The sequence below is a fragment of the Panthera leo genome, chromosome B4, assembly GCF_018350215.1.
Source record: "Panthera leo isolate Ple1 chromosome B4, P.leo_Ple1_pat1.1, whole genome shotgun sequence".
NCBI lineage: Eukaryota > Metazoa > Chordata > Mammalia > Carnivora > Felidae > Panthera > Panthera leo.
The window spans coordinates 26677681-26689976 of NC_056685.1; the positions used below are offsets into that span (position 1 = coordinate 26677681).

Below are 12296 nucleotides of genomic sequence, written 5' to 3' on the forward strand. Positions count from 1 at the left end.
AACAGAAACACTGTCATGGGATGCTAGATAAGCTGTAGGTAATAAGCACATGTATGCATTAGCTCCAGGTTTTACGTACTCTGTTAAAAGACAATTTTTCGGGGCACCTGCGTGGCTTGGTCGGTTAAGCGTCCGACTTCGGCTCAGGTCATGATCTCACGGTCCGTGAGTTCGAGCCCCGCGTCGGGCTCTGTGCTGTCAGTTCAGAGCCTGGAGCCTGTTTCAGATTCTGTGTCTCCCTCTCTCTCTGCCCCTCCCCTGTTCATTCTCTGTCTCTCTCTGTCTCAAAAATAAATAAACGTTAAAAGAAAAAAGACAATTTTTCAATAAAAATATTGAACCATACAAAATATCCGTTCCCTTGATCCACACCTATAAATTTAGTCTAAAGAGAGCATTACAAAGAAAATAGTTGAATGCATAAAACTATTTCCAGCCTGAACATTTATAATCATGAAGAATTTGTAAGCAACACATAAACCCAACAATTGAAGAAGATTCAGGAAATTACAGAATATTATCCAATGGAATTGTATACAACCATGAAAATGATAAATATGAAGACTGCATAAAGGGTCACCTGGGTGGCTCAGTTGGTTAAGCATCCAACTCTTGATTTCTGTTCAGGTCATGATCTTATGGTCATAGGTTTGAGCCCGACGTTGGGCTCTGCACTGACAGCATGGAGCCTGTTTAGGATTCTCTCTCTCTCTCTCTCTCTCTCTCTCTCTCTCTCTCTCTCAAAATAAATAAATAAACTTAAAAAAAAAAAGACTCCATATAAAATGCAATAGTTAGGATACAAGATCAAGATACAGAAATCAATTGTATTTCTATACACTTGCAATGAACAATCCAAAAATGAAACTTAAAAAAAGTAACTCCATTAGCAACAAAGAAAAAATGTCCCTTCTCACCACTCCTTTTCAACATCATATTGGAAGTCTGAGCTAAAGCAGTAAGATAAAAAAGAGAAATACAAGGTATACAGGTTAAGCAGGAAGAAATAAAACTTCGTTTGTAAATGACATGACAGTGTATATAGAAAATCCAGAAGAATCAATAGCCAAAACTCCTGAAACTCGTAAATAATTATAGCAAGGTCGTAAGATATAAAAGTCAATTGCTTTCCTTTATACCAGCAATGAACAAATGGAATTTGAAATTTAAAACAATACCATTTACATTAGCTTCCTAAAAATGAAATAATGAGATATAAATCTAACAACATATATAAGATCTACTTATATATGTAGAAAACATATATTCTTATATATTCTTATATATTCTTATATATATGTATGTATATATATATATATATATATATATATATATATATATATATATATACATATTCTTATATATCTAGAAAAACTAGATAACTCTGATTAAGGATGTCAAAGAATAACTAAATAGATGGAGAGATGTTCCAAGTTCACGAACAAGACTCAATATTGTCAACACATCTATTCTTTCCAACTTGATCTATCGAGTCAGTGCCATCTCAGTCAAAATCTCAGTGAGTTATGTTGTGGATATTGATGAGCTGATTCTCACCTTTATATGGACAGGCAAAAGATTCAGAATAGCCGACACACAATACTGAAAGAGAACAAAGTTGGGAGATTGTCACTACCTGATTTCAAGGCTCACTATAAAGCTACAATAATCAAGAGAGTCTAGTATTGGTGAAGGAATAGAAAAATAGATCAAGGGAACAGAAGAGAGAACCAAGAAATAGACCCATATAAATATAGTCGACTGTTCTTTGACAAAGGAGCAAAGGCAACGCAATGGGGCAAGGATAGTCTTTTCAACAAATGATGCTGGACATTCAATGCAAAAAAAAAAAAAAAAAAAGAGTCTAGATCTGTGACACATCCTCACACCCTTCACAAAAACTACCTCAAAATGGATCATAGACCTAAACATAAAATGCAAACGTGTCACACTAGGAAAAAAATCTTAGATATGGTGATGACTTTTTAGATACAACAACAAAGGCCCAGTCCACGAAAGAAATAATTCATAAGATAGACCTCATCAAAATTAAAAACCTCTTCTCTGGGAAAGACACTGTTGAGAGAATAAAAAGACAATCCACAGACTGGGAGAAAATATCTGCAAAAGACATATATGACAAAGTATATGAAAAGGTGCCCAACACCATAAGTCATCAACAAATTGGACGTTCTAATAACAGTGAAACACACCTCTTAGAACAGCCAAAATTGAGAACACTAACACAGGATATTGACAAGGATATGGAGCAACAAGCAACAGCAACTCTCATTCGTCGCTGATAGAAATGCAAAACGGTGCAGACACTTTGGGAGACAGCTAGGCAATTTCTTACAAAATTAAACATACTCTTACCATACGATACAGCAGTTGAACTTCTTGGTATTCATCTAAAGGAGCTGAAAACGTATGTCTACACCAAAACCTTCACATGGATATTTATACCACCTTTATTCATAATTTCCAAAACTTGCAAGAAATCAAGATGTCCTTCAGTTGCTGAATAAATAAACTGTGGTATATACAAACAATAGAATATTATTTAGCAGTAAAAAGAAGTGAACTATCAAGCCCCGAAAAAGCGTAGAGGAACCTTAAATGTACATTACTAAGTGAAAGAAGCTAATCTGTAACAGCTACATACTGTATGATCCTAACTCTCTGACATTCTGCGAAAGGAAAAACTATGAAGACAGTAGAAATATCTATGGTTGCCAAGAAAGAGGGCTGGGGTGGGGGGGGGAATGCATAAGCAGGAAGAGGGCTGGGGGGCAGTGAAAATGCTCTGCATGATACTATAATGATGAATACAGGTCAGTATGTATCTGTCCAAACCCATAGAATGTGTAAGAGTGAGTCCTAATGTACTGGGCTTTGGATAATTGTGATGCATCAGTGTAGGTTCATAGATTGTGACAAATATACCACTCTGATGTGAAATGTTGTTAGTGGGGGAGGTTGTGCATATGGCAGAGTGTGGGGGGTATATTAGAACTCTCTCTATTTGTTGCTCAATTTTGTTGTGAACCTAAAAGTACTCTAAAATACAAAATCTATTCAAAACAATTTCTATTCACAATAGCATCACAAAGAATAAAATATTTAGGAATAAATCTAACAAAAGAAGTTAAAAACTTACATTCTGAAAACTGCAAAATGCCAGTGAAAGAAATTAAAGACAACCTAAATAAGTAGAAACACATTCCATGTTCGTGGATTGGGAGACAATATTGTTAAGACAGAAATACTGACCAAATTCACGCATACATTCAATGCAATTCCCAGATGCCCCCACCCCACTTTTTTTTCAGAAACTGACAAAATGATTGATATGGAAATGGAAGGAACTCAAAAGAGCCAAAACAATTTTGAAAGAAAAGAACAAACTTGGAAGACTCACACTGCCCAATTTCAAAATTTACCACAAAGTTACAGTAATCAAGACAGCACAGGGGCGCCTGGGTGGCTCAGTCGGTTGAACGTCTGACTTCGGCTCAGGTCATGATCTCACGGTCTGTGGGTTCGAGCCCCGTGTCGGGCTTTGTGCTGAGGCTCAGAGCCTGTGCTCAGAGCCTGGAGCCTCCTTCGGATTCTGTGTCTCCCTCTCTCTCTGACCCTCCTCTGTTCATGCTCTGTCTCTCTCTGTCTCAAAAATAAATAAACATTAAAGAAAAAAAAAAGCACAGTACTGGAATAAGGACAGATATATAGATGACTGGAATAGAATTGAAAGTACAGGAATAAACCCAAACATCTGTGGTCAACTGCTTTTTGATAAAAGCTCCAACACAATTCAATGGGGGAAGAAACAGTCTTTTAAACAAATAGCGCTTCAAACAAAAGAATGAAATCAGACTACTTCCTTATACCGTACCCAAATTTAACTCCAATCAAATCATAAGCCTGGATATGAGAGCTAGAACTCTGAGACTCTAAGAGAAAACATAGCAGCAAATCTTCATGACCTTCTATCGAACAATGATTTCTAAAATAACAACACCAAAGAGGGGAGCCTGAGTGGCTCAACGGTTAAACATCCAACTCTTGATGTTAGCTCAGGTCATGTTTTCACAGTTGTGAGAATGAGTCCCGTGTGGGACTCACGTTGGGCTCAGGTAGGCTCAGGATGGGTTTGTGTTGGGCTCCATGATGAAGCCTGCTTAAGATCTTCTCCGTCTCTCTCCCTTTGCCTCTCCTCCACTTGCCTGTGCTTACTTATACATGCATGTGCACTTGCTTTCTTTCTCTCGTTCTCTCTCTCACTCTCTCTCTCTCTGTCTCTCAAAAAAAAAAAAAAGAAACGATACAGCACCAAAGAAAAAAATAGATAGATTAGACTTCATCAAAATTAAAAAATTTTGTGTTTCAAGGGATACCATCAAGAAAGTGCTAGGATAACCCAGAGAATGGGAGAAAATATTTGCAAATCCTACATCTGCTAAGGGACTTGTATCCAGAGCACTGGAAGAACTCTTAGAGCTCAATTACAAAAAAAGATAAGCCTAATAAAAAATGAACATTGGGGCGCCTGGGTGGCTCAGCTGGTTAAGCATCCGACTTTGGCTCAGGTCATGATCTCACAGTTCCTGGGTTCGAGCCCCGCATCAGCTCTGTGCTGACAGCTTAGAGCCTGGAGCCTCCTTTGGATTCTGTGTCTCCCTCTCTCTCTCTGTCCCTCCCCCACTTGCGCTCTGTCTCTCTCTCTCTCAAAAATAAATGAACATAAAAAAATTTTTTTAAATGAACAAAGACTCCAAACAGACATTTCTCCAAAGAAGATACACAAATGGCCAATAAGAACATAAAAAGAGACTCAACATCAGTAGCCATCAGGTAAATGCAAATCAAAACTACAGTGAAGTACCATTGCACACAGCTGGGCTGACTAGACTCAAAAAGATAAGTAGTGGGGCGCCTGGGTGGCTCAGTCGGTTGAGCGTCCAACTTCAGCTCAGGTCACGATCTCACGGTTCGTGAGTTCTAGCCCCGCGTCAGGCTCTGGGCTGATGGCTCAGAGCCTGGAGACTGCTTCCGATTCTGTGTCTCCCTCTCTCTCTGCCCCTCCCCTATTCATGCTCTGTCTCTCTCTGTCTCAAAAATAAATAAACATTAAAAAAAAAAAAAAAGATAAGTAGTAACATGTGTTGGCAAAGATGTGGAGAAAGTGGGCCCCTCATACACTGCTGGTAGGGATAAAAATGGTGCAGTGGCTTTGGAAAACAGATTAAAAAGAGTTACTACGTGGCCCAGCAATTACATCACTAGGTGCGTACCCAAGAGGAATGAAAACACACGTTCGTATAAAAACGTGTGGGCCAATATTCAGAAAGACGTTATTCATACTAGCCAAAAGCGTGACGAACCCAAATGTCCATCAACTGATGAATGGACAATAAATTGTGGTATATCCATGCAGTGGAATAGTATTCAACACTAACAAGAAATGAAGCACTGATACATGCTCCAACATGGATGAGGCTTACAAACTGATGCTAGGTGAAAGAAGCCAGGCACAAAAGGCCATGGCGTGTATGACTCCATTTGTATGAAATGTCCAGAAGAGGCAAATCTATAAGGACAGAAAGTAGATTCATCGTCACCTAGATCTGGAGGAACAGGGGAAAGTGGGAATGAATGCTAACGTAATGTGTACGGGGTTTCTTTTGGAGTGATGAAAATACTCTAAAATTGATTGTGGTGATGGCTGCACAACTCTGATGGTACAAAGAAACATTTAAAGTGTACATTTAAAACCACGTGAAATGGAAATGTACGCCAGTAAAGCTGTTGTTAAACGAGCTGTATCACAAGTTCAAAAAATATATAAATTATACCAACAATACAACAATTATGTATAAATTCAGCCAAGCATGTAAGATAGATAAAGAATGGAACTCATGGTCAAATCTGACCATTTTATATTATTCAAGGGGAAGATTATGGGTGTAGTTACTTTCAAGACGTTGTAGGGTTTTTTGTGGATTTTTTTAAGGTTTATTTATTTTTGAGAGAGAGACAGAGCGCAAGTGGGGGAGGAGCCGAGAGAGAGCGGGGACAGAGGATCCGAAGCAGAGTCCACGCTGAAGTAGCGAGTCTGATGCGGGGCTCGAACTCACAAACCGAGAGATCATGACCTGAGCTGGTCAGAAGCTCAACAGACTGGGCCACCCAGGCGCCCCAAGATGTTGTAGTTTTTTTTAATAAATGCTATCTTCAGATGGTCAAGGGCTGGGGGGAGAAGGGATAATATTTCTTACTTTCTTTTTATTGGTCCAGTAAAAATGGGGAGCACCCGGGAGGCAGAAAAAGGGCCACCTGCTGACCCACTTTCTGATTACTCCTTCCCGGTCCTCATAACCCACCTGGGACATCTGTATACCAGACCTTGCCCAAGTGGGCCTTCCTTCTTCCTTCGCTCCTTCTTCATTCTTTTCTTTCTGCCTGCCTGCCTGCCCTCCTTCAAAAAGCAATTATTGAGCCTCTGCCACTAGGCGGGCCCGGTGGAGTTGGACATTCCCAGACCCACACCCTCTACATGAACCCACAGCCAAATGCTACAACTACGCAGAGTCATAACATGATCTCATTTGTGTGCTTTGGGTATGCCAGTGTCTTCGCTTGGGATGCACTTTTTTTTCCTTTCTCGGTCTACCAAAGTCTTTCAAGGCATGGCTTACAACTCACCTCTTCCATGAAGTCTGCCCTGATTTCCCCGAACAAAATTACATCTTCCTGTGTTTACATTCCTCAGTCATGTTGCTGGTATCATTTGCTCTATCATTTTATTTTATTTTTTTGATGAATATGTGTTCACAAAACTTTATTAAATCACATATATTTAGGTCCTAATTTTTCTGGTTTTGATTTTACCACGGTACGCGTACCAAATTTCTTAAGCGATGTACAATCTTTTGAGACCTAGTTATCAGTTTGCTGTGACATATCCAAGTTTATTTTCTCAATTTGAGTGCAGAGTTTCTATGACCCAGAATATTGTCTATCTTGGTGAGTATTCCATATACACCTTCATCTGGTTTTTATCATTTATTTTATTCTGCTTGGTATCATAATTGGTCATTGTGCAAATGCCATTGACTCTCATTAGGTATTAAGTTCCTTGAGAGCAGTTACCTCATTTAATTCATTTATTTCCCAAAACCTAGCATAGGGCCAGACACACAGGAGCTGCCCAATAAATGTTTGTAGAATCGCCCTGCTGTTTAATCCTTAATACTTTTTGCGTGATTATTAAACATGCCTAGTGTCAACATATTTATGCCTGTTAAAAGCTATATGAACTGTGCTCTTAGTTTTCAACTTTTCTAAAAAGTTGAGGGGTGTCTGGGTGTCTGGGTGGCTCAGTCGGTTGAGCATCTGACTCTTGATTTCAGCTGGGGTCATGATGCCAGGGCCATGGGATCAAGCCCCGTGTAGGGCTCCACACTCAGCACGGAGCCTGCTTCAGATCCTCTCTCTCTCTCTTCCCCTCGGCCCCCTCTCCCGCTAGCAATCTCTCTTTCTTTCTCTCTAAAAAAAAAAAAAAAAAAAAAAAAAGAACTTGACAAATTAAAATGCCAAAAGGAAATTCTTATTTCTCAAAATTGTCTGCCACATGAAAAAGAGTTATTTTCTTTAGCTCGGTAAACAATTGACAAAGACATGTGTTTGGGAATTAGGGGGAGGGGAAGATATTTGAATAATTACGATGAAGAAACAACCTAAGATAAATGAAAATACCCTCCAAGAATTTCTTGCAGGTAATTTCAGTGTATCCTTAGCCAGGTATCATAGTCTATAGTGAAGCATTATTACCAATTGGTTCTGATTTCCCCAGGGGAAGGAAAAAGAGCTGGAACATAGCTTTCCGTTTGGTCTTTGGACAAGTCGTTCAGCACTAGAGTGACAGAATTCTCTCTCTCCCTAGCGGCGGGCAGTCCTGGGCTAGGTCACTGGTCCCATAGATCTCCTGGGTGGCTCAGTACCCCATCACAGGTCCTCAGGGTGAAATCAGGGAAGTCCAGAGCTCCCGCTGAGTGAGCACACCGCCACCTCCTGGTCGGAAGAGATAATGCAGCCATCTGGCCCTGACCAAGGTCGCCAGGAAGAAATGCCAGAGCCCCAGGTGACTGCCTGTGGGTTAGGCCTCTTTCCAGGGCACACAGCCAGCAACCAACCAGGAAGCCTGGGTATGCAGCTCTGAGGGGAGTCTTACTAGCCACCCTTTGTGTGCTCTGAGGCACCATTCGAGACCCCGAGACTTAGCAGGGAACCAACCAGACCAAGTTTCCTGCCCCCAAGGAGCTTAAAGTGTAATGGGGAGACGGACAGCAAACAAAATATATGCAAAATATTTATAGGGAAGAAGGTACTAGTGCTTAGGGCAAAACAAAACCCGAGAAGGGGTAACAGGGGACGCTGGAGGTGCAGCAAGGAGGGCTGCAATTTTAGCAAGAGGTCAAAGGCCTCCCTGCAGCCTGCAGGAAGGTGTCCCCATCAGAGGTGCTGTGAAGAAAAGACCCTGCAGAAGAGCAAGGCCCGTGGGTGGCGTCCTCAGAGAACAGCCAGGAGCTTGGGGGGGGTGGGGGGCAGGGGGCTGGGGGTGGGGGGAGGGGCGGCACGGGGGAGACTTGGCTAGGTGAGATCCGCCTGGCATTACTGTAAGGATTTTTTACCTGGCTGAGTGAGTTGGGCCTCACTCAGTTGGAGGGTCTCCTCGAGAGGGGCACGGTCTGACCTGCATTCTAAAGATTCACTCTGTGCGCTGAAAATAAACTCTGGAGGGAATTAAGAGTGCAAGCGGGAGGCGACTCTGGTAACACAGAGAAGGCATCATGGCGGCTTGGGCCTGGGTGCAGCAGCGGGTCAGGAGGAGGCCTGGAGGGTCGGGGAGCTGGTCCTCCAAGGCAGCCCCGGCTGTCTCGCGGAGCTCCAGAAAGCCGTGAGCAGGGGAATCAGGACCCAGTTTAAGGCAGCAGTCCCCCAGACCGGGACAAGAGGCCCCGCTCGTGTTCTGACAAGCACATAATCTAGGCAAGTACGGGGCCTCTCTAAGCTTCATTTTCTTTATCCTCAAAAAGGGATCAGAGTTCCCATCACCATGGTGTTTTTAAGATAAGTAGGTTAAATAAAAACACATGGATCCGTGCTTAGTAAATCATAGCTTTCTTTCGAGTGAAATCTCTATTGACCAAGCATGCCCTCATCACGTTCTCTCTCCTTCTTCCAGGGAAGGCAGGTGAAGGCCACCTCTAGGATTCAAATCTTCAGATCGATGGGGACTCCAGAAACATCGGTTCACAGCCTTCCAGCTGCACAAGCTCGCAAGCCAGTTCCACCCCGGGGAAACTTCTGTGAAGGAAAGAGCCTACTAAATCAAACGTCCGTGCCAACCAGAAGCAGAAAGGATGCTGAGCTCTGGCTGGTGGGTGATCACACGAGATGTCGTGTGTGACTTGTGTTTGGGGCTCGGTCTTCCCGAGTCACACTCGGGGCCCACGCTTGTGGCCTGGCGGTCTGCTACACGTTCCCCACACTTACTTCAAATCGAGTTTCGCTAACTTGAGTCTACTTTCCATTATGCGTTCTACAGACACTGACATAATTTCCTACCTCAGAGACATCGATTTTACACAGCTGGTCGCAACATTGGACTTCTTCTGTTCTGTGCTCCCTCGCACGTACCGAGCGGTATTGTGACAAGCCACTGTGCCCAACCTCCTTCAGCAGACTACTCAAATCCAGTTCAAAAGGCTCCTCTCAAGCAAGGGGTACTCTAGGTCTCACGTTTGCATTGGTAAGACATTCTGATGTCTCTTTCCTAAACAAAAAGACTCCCGCGTGGGTTTTGCTACCGTCCTCTTCACAGAAAGTTACAATGAGTTCTCACACTGAAATCGGAACTGCTGTCTCCCCGTTCAGCTGCTCCGTTACAGGAACAGGAGGCTGCATTATCTGATAATTTGGGGGAGAAAGGTCCACTCCAGGTGAATCTCCTTTAACACGAGATCAAAATGTCTCAGTGGCTCAGTCGGTTGAGCATCCAAGTCTTGACTTCGGCTCACGTCATGATCGCAGGGTTGTGGGATCAAGCCCCGCATCGGGCTCTACACTGATCGTGGAGCCTGCTTAAGATTCTCTCACTCTCTCCTGCTCCTCTCCCCAGATCATGCACTCTGTCTCTGTCTCTCTCTCTCCCTCTTAAAAAAAAAAAAAAAAAAAAAAAAAAAGTCCTGATAAAAATAGAGTAAAGCACGACAAGAGATCACTAGATCACTTAAAAAGGAATAAAACCTCAGTAGTCATTTCTTGAGGCTTCCAGGGAACGAACTCACTTTTATTTAACTATGAATAAAGGGAAATAATTGAGTATTTATTTTGTAGTCATCTATACTGTCCCCCGAGGTGACCAAACTGTTGATGAGGGAAGTTTCTCTTTCTAGAAGTATTGTGTCTATGTATGAATAAGCAATGACAACACACTGTCACACTGCAAACCCGTAATGACTCTAATGGATCTAAGCACTCAGTATCCATGGCTCACGAGAGTCACCCGGGCAGACGTGCTCACGAGGGTCTCACTCCACCTATGAAGAGTTCTTGCCGAAATATCAAACCTGAGTCTGATCAGACTTCTGGATCTGTCAATTTACAGAATACACGGGAGACAAAAAGATGTGATAACCATGTCCCCAGCAAGCAGGGAGGAAAATCAGACTCTGAGGAGTTCTGCAGGACAAATCCGATTCCTTCATCCACGGCAAGATTGCAGTGAGGGAGAGAGGGGAGGAGGAAGAGGAGTAGAAGGAGGAGGAGGAAGGCAAGGAGGTTTCCGGGGGCAGGGCGGGGGACAGGCAAAGACAGAAAGGGAGAGAGGAGAGAACCTACAGATTAAAAGAAGTTTAAGGATTCCTGTTATTTAGATCATGATTCAAACAACCTGCAAAATTTTAAACTTGTAAAACAGAGAAAGGTATGCATCAAGATATTTGCTACACTCAGGCCCTATAGCTAATTTTTAAAGTGTGATTATGGCATTATTGTTATTTTTTTCATCTCTATCTTGTAGACTTACATTCTGAAATATTTTCAGATGCAATGATAGGCTGTAGAGTTGAGGGAAGGGTGGGCATGGAGAAAACAGGCTGTGTGCGTCTAGTACGTGACGTTAAAAGCCAGGACGGTCACTACTTTGGGGAAAAATAGTGGCCGCAAAGGAGCTGGTGACACGGTATCTCTTGACCCCTATGCTGACTAAATTGAATGTTTTATTTTATTTTAGTTTATTTTTTTAGCTTATTTTTTTGAGAGAGAGAGAGAGAGAGAGAGAGCAGGGAGGAGCAGAGAGAGAGGGAGAGAGAGAATCCCAGGCAGGCTCCACACCGGCAGTGTAAAATCCAATGAGGGGCTCAAAATCCACAAACCTCGAGATCGTGACCTCAGCTGCAAACAGGAGTGGGACACTTAACCGACTGAGCCACCCAAGTGCCCCCAATTGATTTTTTAAATTTGAGAAAATTTACAGGCCGTACGTCTTATGACTTATGCACTCTCCTATATATGTTTCTGTGTTTATTCAAAAAAGCTTGGCCAAAGTTAAAAAAAAAAACAGTTGGCCAAAAACTGACCCCAAAAATTGGCCATGAGTTAAGAAATTGTTCAAGCCTGGTAACAGATACAGAGGCGTTGATCAAAGAATTACCTCTGTGTATGTTTTGGATTTCCCATCATAAACCAAAATCGTTATAGTCAAGAGTCCAAACATAAGATTCAACTCAAGCTTTGTCTTGCGAAACCACACTAAGCAAGCCAAAGACAAGTTTGTCCGAAGTTTGACAGGATGCAGGTTAAAACTGTATCCACGCGCCAATTCTTAGAAGGAACAAAGTGAATCCTGGGCAATGACATCTTTTGCAGCACTGAGTTTCACAATGAACCCATTAAAGTGGGTGGTGTTTTGCTCCATGACACTGCTTCTGCCGTTTCCCCGGAGACCTCCCCTAGTCAGTCCTTCGATGGCAAAATCACACCCTGATCGAGCGTGTGGCATCATTCTTGACGAGTTTCTCTCCTCGCGTGGACTGCTTGAGTCCTGTCAGATCCTCACCCGTCCGTGACTCTGCAGATGTTCTGAGCCGTTCTCAAGCACCTATTTCAACACTTGCATGAAATCCCAACTCTTTTGCAAGATCTGAAACTCAATGCTCAGTAATATGCAGTCTTGTTTGGGCTGTGGCTATTCAGAGGCCTACAGGTCAGTCAACACAGACAGGGTGACC

General features: G+C 42.5%; 1 pseudogene; it reads right to left on the reverse strand.

The window, feature by feature from the left end:
* Positions 1-8770: 8770 nt before the first annotated feature.
* The window catches only part of LOC122225317, a 42842-nt pseudogene continuing 39316 nt past the window's right edge, over positions 8771-12296 (reverse strand).